This window comes from Choloepus didactylus, chromosome 26 (assembly GCF_015220235.1).
Source record: "Choloepus didactylus isolate mChoDid1 chromosome 26, mChoDid1.pri, whole genome shotgun sequence".
NCBI classification, from domain to species: Eukaryota; Metazoa; Chordata; class Mammalia; order Pilosa; family Megalonychidae; genus Choloepus; species Choloepus didactylus.
Window position 1 is genome coordinate 5,895,159 of NC_051332.1, and position 13,012 is coordinate 5,908,170.

A 13,012-nucleotide genomic window follows, 5' to 3' on the forward strand; every position below is an offset into this window, starting at 1 on the left:
TCTTTGTTTCTCTGTCAGAAGGGCTCCTTTTAGTATCTGAAGTAGGGCAGGTCTTTTATTAGAAAATCTCTCAGCATTTGTTTGTCTGAAATATTTAAACTCTTCCTCAAATTTGAAGGAAAGCTTTGCTGGCTAAAGTATTCTTGGTTGGAAATTCCTCTCTCAGAATTTTTAACACATTATGTCACTGCCTTCTCACCTCCATGGTGACCACTGAGTAGTCACTACTTAGTCTTATGTTGTTTTCTTTGTATGTGGTGAATTGCTTTTCTCTTGCTGTTTTCAGAACTTGTTCCTTCTCTACTGTATTTGACAGTCTGATCAGAATATGTCTTGGAGTGAGTTTATTTGGATTTATTCTATTTGGAGTTTGCTGGGCATTTATGCTTTGTGTATTTATGCTGTTTAGAAGGTTTGGGAATTTTCCCCGACAATTTCTTTGAATATTCTTTCTAGACCTTTATGCTTCTCTTCTCCTTCTGGGGACACCATTGAGTCATATATTTGGACATTTTATCTTATCTATCATATCCCTGAGGTCCATTTTGACTTTTTCAATTTTTTCCCCTTTCTTTCTTTTGTTTTTTCATTTTCTATTCTGTGGTCTTCAGGGTCACTGACTCATTGTTCAGCTTCCTCTAGTCTTGTACTATGAGTATCCAGAATCTTTTTAATTTGCTCAACAGTTTCTTTTATTTCCATAAGATCACCTTTTATTAAATTTACTCTTGCAGTTTCTTCTTTATGTTCTTCTAGGGTCTTCTTCATGTCCTTTATATCCTTTGTCATGCTCTCACTGTTTGTCTTTAGTTCTTTGATTAATTTCTCTGAGTACTGTGTCTCCTCTGATCTTTTGATTTGGGTATTTGGGTTTGGTTTATCCATATCATCTGGTCTTTTCATATGCTTTAAAATTTTCTGCTGTTTTTGGCCTCTTGGCATTTGCTTTACTTGATAGGGCTCCTTTAGAATATGTAGAATTATTCAAAGGCTAATTTCTAATTTATCTGATCTCCAGCTTCATGGAGTCCACTTTCCCTAACCAGCAGATGGCATCTTTGAGTCACCTATTCCCCTCAAATCAGCTGTCCTCAACTTTGTCTTTGTGGTGTGTGTGGGTCTGATTCTTATGGAGTCCAATAGGTGCACCAAGTTTGAGTGTGTTTTTGATGCTGTCGGCTCTGAATGTCTGGTATGTGTCTGAGCAGTTAGGAAGGGAGGGCAGGTTTAATAATCAAGCCTCCCCAGTGTTCCTGGAAATTTAAGGCTGTTGCAAGAGGCTAAACCTTCATTTGATTCTCTGCACAGATAGTCTCTGCCACTGACACACAAGTCTTTGTTATTGGGGTTTGGTCCCTGGGTTTTTCAAGTGTATCCTTCTTCCAAGCTGTGCCATTCTAGGGTCTCTGCTGAGGGAAGGTTTTGCTACATCACAAATGTGTGCCATCCCTCAAGGGAAGTTTTGGGCTGCCGGGCCAGGTAAGTGCATTCCCAGCCTACTGTAAGGATGGCTGTATGGGAGTGTTAATTTCCCCCTTTTCACACAGCTCTGCCTTCTCAGCTCTGGGACAATTAGCTGTGAGTGCACAAAAGGCTATTGTCCATGCCTGATATTGTAGTGTGTGCACATGTTCCTGGAAACACTTCCTGTCACACTGAGATTTTTGGTACAGCTCTGGGCTGTGGTGCTGGTGCCGAGCAAGATCATTCCCAACCTACCAGGAAGAAGGTTGCAAGGGGTATGGTTATTATCACCTTTTGGCTCACCTCTGCCTTCCTTGCTTTGAGACAATTAGCAGCAGTTGTGCAAAAGGCTATCTTCCATGCCAGATATTGAGGTGTTTGCACAGCCTTTTCCTGCAATGCTTCACTATGTGGTTCTCACTGCCATATCTGCAGCTGTTTTTGCTTTTTTTTTAAAAAAAGAACCGGTCATCCTCCAAATGCCAACCCATGGTTTCCCCACACTGTAGCATGGCTGCCAGATATTCAGTGGCTTGCTCAGTTGTTTCAGGTTTCAGACCCCTGGTTTCACCAAGTGCATGCTTCCTGTGGATTTAGAAGACCTTGTCCAGCTGATGCATCACTGGAACTGGTCTTCTGGTTCACTTTCTGGCTTTTCTCTAGTATTTTTCATGGAGGTGTTTTTTTGCCCTGTCTCTCCTAGCTGCCATCTTAGGTTCTCCCCACAGTTATGGTCTTAAGGCCATAAAGTGTCCAAAGTAATGCATCAACAATTGGGTAACTTCCTCACCTGCTCTTTCAGGTAATGTGAATGCAAAGGGATGTCACCTGGGTAGGATGGCTGGGGACTGGGGACCCTTGGTAATGGAGGTGTGTCATTCAGGCTGGCACAGTAGAGGATGCAGCTGCCCCTGCCCCAGGGAAAGAAAGGAGCCATCACCAGATATGGGAGAGGCTTCATCTGCAGCTGGAAGTGTACCTGTGGCAGGATTTACCACCATGGAGACCTTTGGCCCCTGCTCCCAGCAAGTGGTCCTGCAGGAAATGAGATTCCTCTCCTCCATCTTCTCCCCTTTGCTCTCCCTCTGGGGCCAGGATCTCTGGCTTATCACAGACAGCAGATTAGAAGGGCAGGTGGGAGGTGCCCAGCCCACATTTCACAGAGTACCTAAACCCAACAGCTGTGCTCACCAGTTGCCCTAGGTCTCCTTCCCAGTGATCTGATTGTAGCCCCAAGTCCTCTGAGGTGGCAGAAGGGCAGGGTGGTGGTAACTTGGTGACATGGAGGCAGAATGCTGAGATGAGGGCCTGGCACATGATCAGCACCAAATCCATGAGGGGTGGTATCCTCATTGCCATCATCAACAGTGACAGGGGAGGAAACTGATGCACAAGCTATGCCCCTACCAGTATCACACATGAGAGGGCTACACAGCCAGGACTCTGGCACAGACACTCAGACCTTGGAGCTCTGCATTTAGTTTTGGACCTTCCCACCAGTAGTATAGGGCTGCAGGTCTTGCTCTGAGCTTCAGAGCAGCCCAAGGGAAGAGGGTTCCAACATTTCAGTGTCTGGTAAACAAACACTGCTTACTGGAGGAAGGGAAGATGATTCCTTTTATTGCCCAAGACAATGATCTTGCATAGTTCCAACCAATACTCTGTGGTACTATAGCATTCCTCAGCCTGGAGGTCTCCAGGGTCAAGTCTCTCCATTCAGGTGCTGGCCACCTAAAATCTAAGCCTCAGCCAGGTGAATGATCTGGGGGCAGATGGTGTGCAGCTCATCTCAGATTATCAGAGTCCTCTGCCTGCCAGGGCTTTTAGAGGGGCCAAGCTCCAGACTAGGCCTTGCCTCCCCAGAGCTGCCTTCCAGATGTAGGGCAAGGGCACTAGACAAGGAAGCAGAGGCTGATGACAGGACTTACCATGAGAAGTTCCATGCAGAGCACATATTCAGAATAGGGCCAGGGATGTGTGGAGTCTTTGCTGTGAGTGCTGCTCTAGATGGGTGGTCTGCACAAGTCTGTCTGCACCTGGGACTTGGTGCCAGCCACACAGAGTGTCAAGAACAGGGCATAGTAGGGGCTGGGTATCCTGGAGCAGAGTTGGCACAGAATCCCAGTTAAAGGCAGGGAGCAGGAGCCACATACAGTCTGTGTGTGTGTGTGTATATGCATGTGGGGTGGATTACAACCCTTAAAAAGTGTAAAAGCTGTTCTTAGCTCATGGGCCACAGGATTACAGGCCTTGGGCTGGGTTTGGCACACTGCTATGCCCTCCAGTCCTAGATGAGCAGCAGGTGGCTCCTGGTGCAGGGCTGCTTGCCAAGCTATGTCCCCAGTCACTGGGGACAGATTTGGGAGGGGAGAATGGAGCTCCCTTTTGTTGTGTGACATATGACATGCAGTTTAGGTCTCAGTGAGTTTGTTTGACACCACTGGGGTCATAAGGATAGGTGGTCCAACCCTCAGGGACTCCCAACACTGGTGTCACTAGGAGAGGTGTTCCTGCCCTTGGGAACTCCTACTTCTGGGGTAACTAAGAGAAGTGGTTCCCCCAGGAGAGAAGTGACTGAATAATTGACAGCTGATCCCTTAGCCACACATCCAAAAAGTCTTCTACAAAACAGAATTGCCTTTCAAGCTTGTGGTGGTAGATGGTGCACAAGTTCCTGGGTCCACCCATGGAAAGAGTCAGACTCAAGAGTGGGCCATGTGGAGGTCAGGAGCTCTGTTCTTGCCCTACACCTGTGGCCCTGACCTGTTGTGCAAGTTTGGATGTATTATGTCCCCACAAACACCATGTTCTTTAATGCAATCTTGTGGGAACAGACATATTAGTGTTGATTAGGTTGGAATCTTTGGATTAGTTTGTATTCATGGAGATGTGATTCACCCAATAGTGGGTAATACATTTGATTAGAGATTATTCCATGGAGCTGTTGCCCCACCCATTCATTGTGGGTCTTGATTAGTTTACTGGATCCCTATAAGAGCTCAGACAGAAGGAGCTCAGTGCTGCAGCCAAGAGAGACATTTTGGAGATGGCCATTGAAAGTAGAGTTTTGCTAGTCTGGTGTTTGCCTGGGAGAAACTAAGAGAATACCCCCAGATAACTAGAGAGAAACACCCTCAGAGAAAGCCATTTGAAACCAGAACTCCAGAGCAGAGGCCAGCCACATACCTGTGCCTTCCTGGCTGACAGAGGTTTTCCAGATGGTACCTGTTCAGGTTTGCTGATGCTGCCAGAATGCAAAATACCAGAAATGGATTAGCTTTGATAAAAGGGGTTTATTTGGTTGCACTTTACAGTCTTGAGGCCATAAAGTGTCCAAGGTAAGATATCTACCATAAGGTACATTCACTGAAGGATGGCCATTGGCATTCAGAAAACCTCTGTTAGCTCAGAATGCACATGGCTCACATCTGCTTGCTCCCAAGTGGTGTTTCAAAATGGCACTCTCCAAAATGTTGCTCTTGTGGCATTTTGTCCTCTCTTAGCTACAGCTGTTCTCTAGAATGTCACTCTTAGCTGCTCTGAGGTCCTTCTTCTGTGAACTCCTTTATATGCCTCCAGTAATCCAAATAACACCCACCCTGAATGGGTGGGGTAATGCCTCCATGGAAATTATCCCATCAAACATTTCACTCACAATTGATTCACATCTCCATGGAAACACTCAAAGAATTCCAATCTAATCAACACAAATATGTCTGCCCCCACAAGATTGCATCAAAGAATATGGCTTTTGGCAGGATATAATACAGCCAAACCAGCATAGTACCCTACTGTTGATGTCTTTGGACACTTTTATGGCCTTAGGACTTTAACTTTGTAACCAAATAAACCCCCTTTATAAAAATCTAACTATTTATGAAAACCTATTTATTTATAAAAAAACTAATTATTATGCCTAATGGAAGCATTAGCCAACTGGAACACCTGGGGTCTGCAGGTGGGTCAGGCACCTGTGGACCTTCTGGGTTTACAGGGAGGGAGCTGGTAGCTCCTTTTCAGATTGAGGACCCAGAGACAGTTGTGCAGAGGGGGGAGCATGAGGGTTGCTTCCTGGAAGGAGTCCTTGAGGAGAGAGTAGATTTGGGGGTCCCTGTTCTCATAACCTTCCTCCTCACTGTACTTTTCCAGGCACCCACTGCACTCTTCCCTCTGCCCAGAGTGTCTGAAGAGCTGGTAATTTCCCAGAGAGCTTCACCAGAAGCTGCAGGATCTTGTCTTGAGTGTGTGCAGCAGTCCCAACAAGGGCCAGAGGGTGAGAGCAGAGGGCAGGACTGCTTCCCCCAGGCAGTCCCCTCTCTGGGTTGTTCCACCCCACCTAACCAGCTGCTACCACCTAGAATGCTCTCCCACCAGTGCTCTGCCATAGAATGCTCCCTCACCAACTGATCTCCTTAGCATGCACCCACCTCTATAAATCCCCTAGAGTATATCTTCTAAAACCTATACCCCCATAATGCTCCCCCTAGCATTCTTGCCCCAAAATTTCACCCCAGGATGTTCTCCTTAGCAGTTTCCCCACTAAAGTACTCCCCAACTGGATATTTCCACTATGACACTCCTCTCCCCCAGAGTGCTTCTCCCCCAGGACATTTCCTTCTAACCTACTTCGCCCCCAGAATGTTCATCACCCTAGGTTGTTTACCCCACTTGGCTGGTACTTCCCTGGGGTTTCCCTACCAAAAGTCTGAAGTCCAGGATGTTTCTCCCCAGGCTGCTTCTCTTCCCAGGGTTGCTCCACTTTGGGTGCACCCCCCATGAATTCTCACCCCAGGCTGCCTCTCCCCCTGGATGCTTTCCCCATGGGTCTCCCCTATGGTGACTTCCCCAGGTCTCCTGAGTGTTCCCCACCCAGTAGCTCATTGTCTGATGGGCAGCCCTGTCCCAACTGGACAGTCTGCACACACAGAGGCTTTGTTTTGCCATGTGCAGCTAAAATTTTGCCAATCATGTGGCTTCAGTGGATGCACATTAAACATCTCTTGTGTGTAGGCCCTGAGTGATTACAATGAGGGGGAATAGACACCAAACAAGAGTTCACCCCAGGAGAGAAGCCCTTGGGTAGCTGCAAGCCCAGCAGGTTGGAAATTCCATGCAAGTGGCAGGAGTGGGTGTGGGGTGGGGAAAGGAGGGGCAGGCCCCCCACACTGAAAGAAAAGGAGGCCCCTCTATCTCAGCACCTGTTTGCTTCACACCATCCTAGTTCTTCTCTGAGATGTGGTCCTTCTATCTCAGAGAGAAAAGGCACCAGGCAAGGTACAGAGCCCCTGAAGACTTGGCCACACCTGGGGAGCCTAAACTCTGTCATTCATCCTTCCATTGAATTATTTATCTTGAAGTTATTAAGTTCTATAAGCTTTCTCCTGATCTCTGGCTTTTCCTTCTAATAGACCATGTTACATTTGGAGATTGACTCATGTCCCTCACAAAAGGAATGACCGGGTCCCAACCCCTGGTCCTGTGGGTGTGAACCCACTTAAATGTAAATAGAACCTTGGAAACTGTTATTATTTTAGATGTGCCCAAACTGAATGAAAGTGGGCCTTAATCCTATGTGTCTGAAAGTCCTTATAAATAATGGAAATGGAGATGGATAGAGATGCCTAGGGGAGCATCCAGAAGCTGGAAGTTAATGGAACTTGGAAGAGAAAGAAGATCCTGCCATATGCATTACCATGTGACAGAAAAACCAAAGAACCACAAAGATTGCTGACCAGCCAAAAGATACCAACCCTGGAGGGAAACAAGTCTTCTAGGCTCTGAAACTATGAGCCAAAAAATTTCTGTTGTTAAGCCAACCTTCTATTTGTTTATTTATTTAACAGCCAGGAAATGAATGCATTACCTTCTTATGGCTACAGTATCTTCTTGTTTCTCTGAGGATGTTAATTTGAAATTTTTAAAAATATTCTTCACTGTCCAAAAGGGTCCTTTTGAGATTGAATTCTGTCCCTGCTTTGTATAGAGTAGGATGCACAGACAGAAAGAGGATGAGTTTCCTCCAGAAGTGATTTTTAGTCTTTCCATGTTTGTCTTTCAACTGGCTGCTTTCTTTCACCATTGGAGATTCACATGTGCTTGTTCCTTTTAAACAATGTGGCTGACATGGGGCCCATGTCTGTGAATGGGGATAGTCAGGTTGGGATGAGGGAGCTTGTCTTCATGTCATGGACCAGCAAATGTAATTTGCTAGCTTCCTTGGTCTTCAAAGATTGTTCTCTCCAAGTTTCTATAATTCCCTGCCCATGGGTTGCTGCTGACTCCATACAGACACTTGGCCAGAATTTTAGTTCTCCTAGCTGCCAAAGCAAATTCCAAACAACTGCCTTAAACAAAGAGAATTTATTGGCTCATGGTTTTGAGTCTAGGGGAAGTCCAAAATCAACTTGCCATCAAGGTGATGCTTTCTCACAGAGGACCGTGATGTGTGGGGCTGGCTGCTGATGATCCATGGTCTTGACTTTTTGGTCACATGGTAATGACCTGGTGGCCTCTCTTGGCTTCTCCTGTCTACTCCAGCTTCCATGGACTTTCAGCTTCTGGCTGCCCCTTTTAGCCTTCTCTCCCTCTGTGACTTTCCCTCTATGCCCTTCAGTAATAGGATTAAAACACCTCCCTTTTTGACCGGGCTACACCCTAACGGAAGTAAGCTCATCAAGACATTGACAGTATGAATTACATTGAAGAACATGTTTTTCTGTGGTACAGAATTGCAAACCATCACAGCCACTCTGCTCTTTCCCCACCATGCCCCCTACCCTTTTCCTTAGCTTTCCATCAGATGCCTGTCAGACATGGGCCTTCTGTCTGCTTCCTGAGCCTGCAGAACTTTGGACCTTTCACACCTGCTGATCACCTCACCACTGACATTACACAACTTCACTGTTCTGGGCCCATGGCTACTTACTTCTCTTTTTCTTGATGGGGGGGGCGGGAAGATCTAACACATTCTTCTGTGTTTGAAACAGACATGGTCATATTAGCACTTAAACAGCATTTCTTTTACCTGAGAGGGCTTTGAGTTTCCAGGGAGGAGGAAATAGAGGAAAGGAAAGTTAGAGTCATGGGCCAAATGACCACAGAGTTTTGTTTGATCAGAGTGTCCTGCACAGCTGGCCACCAGGGTTAAGTTGTTGCTCTGTGGATGTGAGTGCCATACAGGGAGGAGAAAGGGTTAGGGGCTTAGCCAGGCAAAAGTTATTTTGTGTCTAAGATAAGGGGATGTAATTTTGTCTTTTTTCTTACAACCTTGTAGACTCAGGGCATAAATGAACCTCCAATCTCCTACGCTTCTGTCCACACAGAGCTTTTTACATCTATGGCAGCTTGTCTTTAGCAATGAAAGATACTCTCCAAAATATTTTAGACAGAGAGAAAGTGGGCAGAGAAAGATAAAGTAGTCATACCTTCTACCTTAATGAGGACAAGGTAAAACCTAATGTGCAGATGTAAAGGTGAAAGGTGAAACCCAAAGTGACATGTAAAATGAGAAGGACAAAGGGCCAACTTCCCAGCCACATAAGGAACCAGCCACAATGGTGGCTTGTGATGTCTTGGGTTCCTAATGGGTGATGGAGTGGAGGTGCACAAAATCTGAGGTTTAGTCCCTGAGACCCAGTATTGGTGTGAGGTCTGCAATTTTCCATAATGACACCTGTGACAAAGCAAATTTTTTTAATTCATAAAATACATTTATATGTATCTTTAGAAATGGACTCAAGAAAGCCAAAAAATATGAGTATAGAAAAAAATGGACAGAAAATTCAAAGTGTAAGGTCTATTAACATTTAAGACTTGCATTTATACTTGTAAAATAATTATTTCCCTGTAACTACATTTGTGCTTAAAAGGTCTGACTTTTAGATTAAAAACTGAAAAATTCATATATCATGTTCTCAAAACTATACCCCTCCCTTTCTCTGTGCAACTAGGAAGGCTTTTAACTTGGGGATTGTAGACATGCACTAAAATACAGAGTTCCTCCCTTATAAAAAAAAAATTGTAGAACTTTAAAAATTGTAACTAGCCCAGACTCCTGTTTTTCATGCTTAAAAAATACTTAACATTTGGGATATATGCTGGTCTTAACAGAGCAAGAACTGCTATGTCTGTAAGAATGTGGTAGTCAATTACTATAATGTGAAAATAAGAAATATGTTTTTATTCAAATGCAGGCCTCTGAAAAAAAAACTATGTAGACACTCTTGACTCACCTTGTGTAAGGCCCTGAAGAATAAAAGAATAGCAATGAGTCTTTAAAATCAGTTTTTCATTTCCTCAGATAATCCTACCATTATCATAGAATGCTCTAGTAAAGAAATGTCTATTCTTATACCATGGAAATGAGATGTAAACTTCACATGAGCTAAGTAACTATTTAAATGACCCACCTACCTTCTTCCATCATTTATATTAACTGGCAATCCTATTAGTAAGCAAGTTATTACACAAGACTTAAAACACAAACTTGCTGGGGTTGTTTCAAATATACAAACATAATATTGATGAACTTCTTAGATTTTTCATTTGCTTTTCACATTTAGATTAGAGGAAGCCTTTTTCATTTAAAGCCCTTGTGCTCATATATATTCAAAGTTTTTATCATTATTATTTTGGTATCTTGATTCTCCATGCTTCAAGACAAAAAAATCTTCAGTCATAAGTCTGTATCTTCCTAGAGCTTCATGCAGTTTCACTAGAGGGTCTAAGTAGTGCTCATTTGCTAAGACAAAAGTTCACCAGTGAATTGCCACAGATTTCTCTGCTTGGACATCAGTGTGAAACCTTACAGCTTCTTCTGGGTCTATGTGCTGCCATTTCATATGCCACCTGGGTTCATAAGCTCCAATAAGAATATCTGCAAGACCAAAAGGTCCAAATCTTTTTCCCATGTATTCAAAAGCAGGGCAATAACCAGTATCTCCTGCAAAAAAAAAGAATCTATTCCAAGGTCTCAAGACAGACCAGTCGCCCCACAGAACCTTATTGTCATCCGTTAGAGTCCTCTTGCAGCAGTGCTGGGATGGTGGATAGACAAAGGTGACCTTATCATGTCTGGAAACACAATTCTCCTCCCACTGGTCCAGCTCAATCATATTCTCTTAGCTGTATTTCTGCATGCAGTCAAGGAGACCCAAAGGCACAAATCATCTCAACGCATTACTGAATCACCCATTCAGAGCAATGACAGAATTGTAGTCCAGGTGATCACAGTGGTTTTGACTGATAAGGACCACATCTATTGGAGGCAGCTTGCTTATTGTGCATGGAGGCTAACAAAAGCATTTTAGATCCATGTACTGTGGTGGTGAAGCATGATCGCTAAAAATGGGATTCATGAGAGTTATGAGCTCATCAGTTTCTACCATTACTGTTGCATGTCTCAGCCATGTGACCCTTAAGCCAGCTTCCTTCACTACAGAGTCATTGCTGAAATAGGGCTTAAGCACTGAGAGCTCTTTATCAAGTTCCTCTTTGGAATGTGGATTATTGCTGTGATCTTTTTCTATGATCAACAATCTGAGGGCATTTGGAATAGAGGGATTTCTCCAAGTTGGCCAAGGGTTAACAAAGCTCCCATCTTTTCCTTTCTTTGATTTAGTTATATATTCCTCTAATCTGTAATCCAATTTGAAGTTTTTCCTTGAAAACATAGAAGAATCATTTCCTCCAGAATTCTGTGCTGAATTTTGGCATTTTCTTACTGCTTCTTTAGGATATTGGCTGCTTATCATCAGGGGCTGGTTGCTTTCAGTTTCATCCATGTCCTTTGATGAGAAACCCCAGTGAGGGATGGCCCAGTGCATGCACTGCCATGACCATTTCCACTGCTGCTTCTCAGCTGCAGGCCACCAAATCAAAATTTTAAGACAGCAAAATCTGATACTGTTTTGGACTCTGGAAGCAAAGACCAACAGAACAGAAAAGTGCTGTATATTGCTGGTGTGACCATGCTTTCTCAGAGATACTGAGGCCCCAGCAGGGCTGAGGCTGGTGCCCTTGGTGAGGCTGTTGCCCTTGGCTGAGCACTCATGAACATCCATGCTGCCACCTGCCTCTCTGCTATGATCTCCTGCTTGTGCCCACAGGTCCTGTGTTCCTTCATCCTGGCAGTGGGTGGTGCAATTTATTTTCATGCAAGATTCACTAACCCCCCTGGGGGAACACCTGGAGCCTGTATTTGGAAGAGGGTCCAGGCACCATATGTGGACAAGCAGACATACAAGTAGGGGGCTATCTGGTGATGCAGACCCCACTGCAGCCTCTGGATTTCATCCTCCCCCAAATGTAACCACTGCAGAGCCCTGGGCCCTGATGACTCTACAGGCCACAGAGCTGGGGATTACAGGTCTAAGAGGGGAGAGCCTGATCCACATACCAGGCAGGTTGGACTTTCCTTGTGGGTTTCTGGAAATGTTCAAGTTCTCCTGGTTACTTCTTTAAAAAGGAGGAGCAGACAGGGAACCCTGTCCTGTGGCCTGTGCTTCTGAGGTGACTTGACAGGCTCAAGCTCTAGGATGTCCTCTTCCCCATGGCCACTCTGGGCCCTGAAGCCTCTTTCTGGCATGTTCTTTGCCCCACCCAAAGGGCCACCAGGATTTCTAAGCAGCTAGAACATCCTTACTTGATACCCCAAATTAGAGGGTTAAAGGCTCAGAGGGTCTTCTACATTCCAGGTGAGAGTTTGCTATTGATTGTGTTGGAAATGGAGAGAAGATGACCAAACTCACCAGGGCTGGGGGACAGGGCAGAAGACAGGAGAGACACAGAGGATGGGGGCACTGAGGGCTGAGTGTGTGTCAAGGTAGCCTAGTGGGGGTTCCTCCCTCTCCCATCCTCCAGTGGATGCCCCAACCTGTCCTCACATGGGGACTGCATCCCCTGGGAGCAGGGGTCTCCCCATTGTGGAGCTGAAATCCCTATGGACTGGGTATTGCCCATGGAGGACAGAATCAGTCCCCCAAATTACAAGCTCTGCTTGATAAAGGAACCACATTGTGAGAAAAACCACACCACTTGCCTGTAGTCACCCTTACTCTTGTCACCATGAACCACTCTTGGACCCCCACCCACACACACATTTGTGTGCTCTTCCCCCTCCATGTGGCCATTGCATTCCTTCTTCTCCCTCCTCATACTCCAAAGATTCCTGCCCACCCTCACTCCAACTGATAAGCTTGTTTTCTTCTGCTTAAACACAGCTTCCTTGAGGCATAATTGACACTATAAACTTCATAGGTTTAGATGCTACAGTTGTTATGGTTTGATGTTTTGACATATTTCCATCTCTGAAGCCAAGGCTAAGGTAATGAGCACAACCACCACCTGCAGAATTCCCACCTGCCATTCTCTGTCCCCCACCTCCCTCTGTCCTCATCCTCAGGGATCCCTGATGTGCATTCTGTCACTATGGTTTCATGTGTATTTTCTAGAATTTCATCCAATTGGAATGGAATCTCACAGCTTTACTCTCTCTCCCTCTGTTTCCTTTTGTCTGGTGTCCTTAGCTTGGCATAGTTGTTTGGATAGG

At 45.1% G+C, this 13,012-nt stretch overlaps 1 pseudogene; it reads right to left on the reverse strand.

Moving 5' to 3' along the window:
* Positions 1 to 10,061: 10,061 nt before the first annotated feature.
* LOC119520708 lies at positions 10,062 to 11,246 on the reverse strand (annotated as a pseudogene).
* Positions 11,247 to 13,012: the final 1,766 nt, after the last annotated feature.